The sequence below is a fragment of the Oxyura jamaicensis genome, unplaced genomic scaffold, assembly GCF_011077185.1.
Source record: "Oxyura jamaicensis isolate SHBP4307 breed ruddy duck unplaced genomic scaffold, BPBGC_Ojam_1.0 oxyUn_random_OJ72583, whole genome shotgun sequence".
Classification (NCBI taxonomy): Eukaryota; Metazoa; Chordata; class Aves; order Anseriformes; family Anatidae; genus Oxyura; species Oxyura jamaicensis.
Window position 1 is genome coordinate 4,252 of NW_023311129.1, and position 5,180 is coordinate 9,431.

The window sequence follows — 5,180 nt, forward strand, 5'->3', positions numbered from 1 at the left end:
TTCCTGCAGCACCCACACATGTCCCAGGGCAACCAAGGTTGAAATCGAGATCACATGGTGATCCACGGAGGTGCTTGCATGCCCTGGGAAGATCCTGGTGTGCCCAAGGAGATTTTGTCTCCTCCAAGGCTCTGCAGAGCTGATCCAGGGAGGTGCTTGTGTGCCCCAAGGCCATGTTTGGTTTCTAAAAGGAGGACCTTGCTTGTTCCAGGGTTGATACCTGGTGACTCAGCCAGACACTAAGCAGACCTGGGGAGACGTCTGTGTGCCTTAGGAGGTGCTTGGCTTCCCAGGGGAGATGCTTGGGTGCTGCAGTGAGATGCTGGAGTGCTGAGAGGAGGTGTGTTGGTCCTCCAGGCAGATCCTTGTGTCCCCTGGAGGGATCCTTGGGTGCCTCATGGAGATGGATGGGTCCCAACAGCTCCCTGTTCTCCAGGAAGGGGTTTGAGTCCTCCAAGGAGATGCTTCTTTCCTGTGGGAGATGCTTGGGTCATCCAAAGAGGTCCTGGCATGAAACAGGGGAGGTACTTCTGTGCTTTAAAGCTGTGCTTAGGTGCCCTGGGGAGATGCTCAAGTGCTCTACGGAGCTTCTTGACTTTGCCAAAGACATGGTTTTTTGGTGGAGGAGAGTATTTGGAGTGAAATGGTTGAATGCTAGGAGGAGATGCATGGGTCCACCAGGAAAATGTTTATGTCCCCTGGGAGGATGCCTGCAAGGTGCTTATGCACCCCATGGAAGCTCTTGGCTGCCAAGGGAGGTGCTTCCCATCTCCAGTGAGCTGTTTGGGTGCCCCACGTGGGGGTTTGGAGCCCTGGGGAGATGCTTGGGTTCTCCACTCAGATGGAGGAGTGCAATGGGGAAATCATTGGGTACTCCAGTGAGGTGAATGGGTGTTCCAGGAAGGTGCTTCTGTGCTGCAGGGAGATCCTTTGGTGACAGGGGCAGAACCTTTGGTGAACAGGGGATAGCTCTGTGTGCTCCACGGAGGCTTTTCTTCTGCCCCACAGGTATGCTTACGTACTGCAGGGAGATGCCTGTGTGCCCTGGGAAGCCAGTCATAGCCCCAGGCACCCAGGGATATTCCTGAGGAATCAAGCACCACCCCAGACAACCCAGGCATCTTCCTGAGTCACTCCAGCAGCACCACTCAGTACTCACTGAGTGTACCACCTCTCAGGAAACACCAACATCTTCCTGGGCAACCCAAGCACCTCCCTTGGACGCACTAAGCAGGAAAGAGCAATGCTAAATAACCGTGGGAGCCAGAATGCACAAATACTGCAGAACAGTGACACTAAGTGCTATAAGACAAAACAAAAATTACCTCCACCAAATCCGTTCTGTCATAGTCTTCCCAATCTTTCTAAATACATTGATTAACCGTGCCATATACTTTTTGCAAGTCAAATACGTCAGATCCCTTACTTAGCTCAATGACAGTGCGGAACAGTTTCTGAAGAAAACAATGGGGAAAAAAAAAAAAAAAACTTTAGAAGAGCACGAGATCCTTTGAATACCCTCCTCATGCTTCCAGATGTTAAGCAATAATACAAGTGACATCCTACTTTCTTGGATGCAGGACGGATACTTTCTTGGATACGGGACGCTTCGGGGAACAGATTAAATATCCCATGAGATTGCAGTGGAGAAAATGAGTTCATTTTTCAGACTTCAGAGAAAGGAAATGCTTCCATTTCAGACAATCTTTTATTACTAAGCAATCTGTCACATCTATGGTCATCATTGCAAGTCAGCTGCTTCCAAACAGCAGGGAAGGACACGATCCTCTTTGTAGGATAGTTGCTGCCACAGCAAAGCCGCTGCTGCATTTCATTAGAGAAGCTGGTGAGGCAGCGCACAGCCCTCTAAAAAGCATGTTTGGAAGCTAGGCTACAGATCTGGTAGATACAGCTGTGCCAGCTGGAGAAGGAAGCATCCCCTGGTGATTCCCTTTACCCAGTAGCCAAAGTTGTATCATGCCTGCAACTCTGCAGGCAGAACACATTGCTCAAGCGCCCAAAGCAAAGTTACATTTGTCAACTCAATCCGACCTTGCCGTTCAGGGGTGGACAAATTGCAAAGTGACTGCTTGGAGCAATTACCAATCTCTCTCACAGGCGTTTCTATTACCAAAGATACAGAGATGATCATCTCTGGCACAGCAGCAGTGACAAGCTAGTGACAGCACCTTCTTCCACTGCCACAGCTGTTCATGAGACTCCAGGTATGTAGCTTTAGAGAGCAGCCATGCCAAATGGAAATACTACTGCCCCCTGGACACACTGCTGCTTAGCACCTTAGCATCAAAGTCTGCTTCTGCCTCCCTCAGACCACCTAGCACAAAACTTGAGGATTGCCCTCAACTTCAGTCTATACAACATGCAGATCAAACACACAAAACACACCCAGAGCGCTTTCAGCTGCAGGAAACAGAAAAGGAAGGTCTGAGAAAGGTCAAGGTGCCATGTGGAACTGTACCTAACTGCTGCCATATGGATGGCTGCACACTGATCATCTCTTCATCAAGTTCTAGGCCAAAGGAGCAAACAACAACAACAAGCCAACAACTTCTTCAGGTTTACCTGGCTGACTCTCTGAAAAACCTCTACGGCTTTCCCGGATATACGGGCAGACATGAACAACAGAGAAACCTGCTATCTGCTTCCTTAGGAAGACAGCTTCAAAAAGTTAGTAGCGCCTCTACAAATGAGGTCACAGCTTAAGGATGTGACTAAAGTAGTGGTGACAAGCCCCTTTACCAAAGGGGATTCTTAGCTGCTCATATTCCCCCCACTCAGGATTCATGCAGCACACACACAGCAGCCCTTATCTGCTTTGGGCCAACCTCCACGACTCCTAGCAATTTTCCCCAGATCTCATTTCCTCATTCTAATTGCTCATTTCCCTCATTCTGCTCTCCCCTCAACATGGTCCTTACTTCTGCCCTCTCCAACTCATGCAAAGGAACCTTTTTCCTCACGTACCTCGGGCCACTCTTACCCATTTCCCCTGCTGGAGCCTAGGATAACCACTTCCCTCCTGTGGGCGATTGGCAAACCCTTATTACACTGCAATAGCATGCATGGGAAATTCTAATACTGCATTTTGAAGCAATTTCCGTAGTCGCTTATCCGTGGCTAGCTACTTTATGTCAACCTGCTAACTTCAGGTTTAAAATCATCACTGCAAGAAATAAAGATCCTTTTCCGGTTCCTAATACATCAAAGCGTGCAAAAAAAATAAATTAAAAAAATCCCCAAATAAAAGCCCTCAAACCCATCATACCAATTGTTAAAACAACAGTCATAACCAATAGTACTAGCAGGTCATCAGTGCGCTATCTGAAAATTCAACAAGGCCTTTTACCTTCAGCATTAGGCAAAGCATCTGTCTCCTAAACTACAGCTGACCAAAAGCAAACGGTAGCCTACAGAAATCTACACCAGGTGTGGACACTAAACAGTCACACTGCATTCTAGGTTCAGTACTTCACAATCTCTATGTCCTTCCACGTCATTGTTTTCGTTGGCATTGGTTAACAACTGACTTCATTTGCAATTGGCCTGGTCACAAGAGCTCCTATTTGAGTATTAAAAAAAAAAAAAGTTGAAATTAGATATACTTTGAGCTCAGGGTGATCCACAATAACTCCAATGTCTGGCTCTGTAGAAACTTCCACAGTGTTCTCAACACTCACCTGTTGCTGGTCTACCTGAGAATGTCCAGTAGGAGTCATCTGAAGTGTCCAAGAATCTGGAATGACACCCATTTCTTCAGTTTCCTGTTCATCTAGAATACAGTCTCAATGAAGTACCCTGCACCTGCAAAACCATCTCTTTTGACAAATACAGAGACAATTGTTCTCGTCTTCACTGAAAAATACTTGGCTTCTCCCTTCTTTCCACCTAAAGTCACTGCCCCATAAAAATTAGAAACTAAGACAAAACAAACACAGTCAAACAAAAAGCACTAGCAAAAAGGGTAATAGGGGAGAAAAAAATAGTCATGTTGCCAATTCTGGTTAGGAAACACATCTTACACTGCAACACTAGGGCATAAGTCTCCTATTCCACATGTTACTTTGGATCCACCCATCTTGAAGTGCAGCTTTTGAACTGCACATTTATGCTGCTCATTACTGGAAAGTGCCTCCTACAATAAAAGAACGTCAGTGATTGCTGCTTTGCAGTTAGGTACCGTTTGAAAAAACAAACTTTAGAATCAAAAAAACAGCACCTCCAGAAACACGTGGCCTTGGCTTGCATAATTAGAGGAGCAACATCATCACGGAATAAATTATGACTCAAACTACTACCGCTGATCCGGGGAACAAGCACATGCAAATACATCCCCTATCCATTCATAAAGGAAGTACTAAGACCAAAAACACAATGGCAAGATGAAAGCGCCTACATGGATTAAAGAATTAAGCAAACGGGAACAACTTTGGGAATCAAAGAATTGATTATAGAACTAACTACTTGGTGGTATCATCTTGAGCATTCGTATTCAGTACCAGATTTGCCCTCCACGGTACAAAACAGTGTCTCCACATAGCACTCTTTTGTTCATCTTGGAGATTTGTTTTTTCTATAAAGTTGGACTTTGCCACATTAGCATGAACGTTGAATTGAAGTTTTCACCTCTTTATCTGGCAAGTTGAAGAGGAACTCTCTGTCAAAGTGTCCTGGTCTCTGTAAAGCAGGATCTATAGAACCTAGTCTGTTGGTGGTTCCGATTACCACATTCTCCCCTCTGTTGTCTATGCCATCCAGAAGTGTCCGAAGTGTTAGGACAATGGAACTAATAGAAAAACATAATTTATTTGACCACTGTTTTTGTTGGGGGGGGATGTTTCTGGGGTTACGGATGCGTAACGTGGGGGAGAGGGGGCTGTTTCTGGGGGTAGGGCTGCAAAACAGGGGGGTGTTTAGAAGTGCACAACAAAGGGGGGGCGTTTCTGGGGGGTAGGGGTGTGGAACACACAAGCCTTTTTGCGCATCCCTACCACGGAATAAACCAGGTGATGATTTTTGAGAGCTGTAACAGAAAAAATAGAGTGAAACGGAAGGCTGAAGCTAATCCTCCTCAGCGAGAAGAAGGTGCTAAATGACCTGTTGGACTTTTCACTTAGCATTTGAAGTTTGCTCTTCAGAATTTAGAGGTTCCCATCTTAGTG

At 46.1% G+C, this 5,180-nt stretch overlaps 1 long non-coding RNA gene across 1 annotated transcript; it reads right to left on the reverse strand.

Moving 5' to 3' along the window:
* Positions 1 to 1,179: 1,179 nt before the first annotated feature.
* LOC118159890 lies at positions 1,180 to 3,915 on the reverse strand. The gene is made up of 3 exons (XR_004747276.1): positions 3,699 to 3,915; positions 3,368 to 3,580; positions 1,180 to 1,454 (listed from the first exon to the last, which is right to left on the reverse strand). It is a non-coding gene; the product is annotated as an uncharacterized LOC118159890 (long non-coding RNA).
* Positions 3,916 to 5,180: the final 1,265 nt, after the last annotated feature.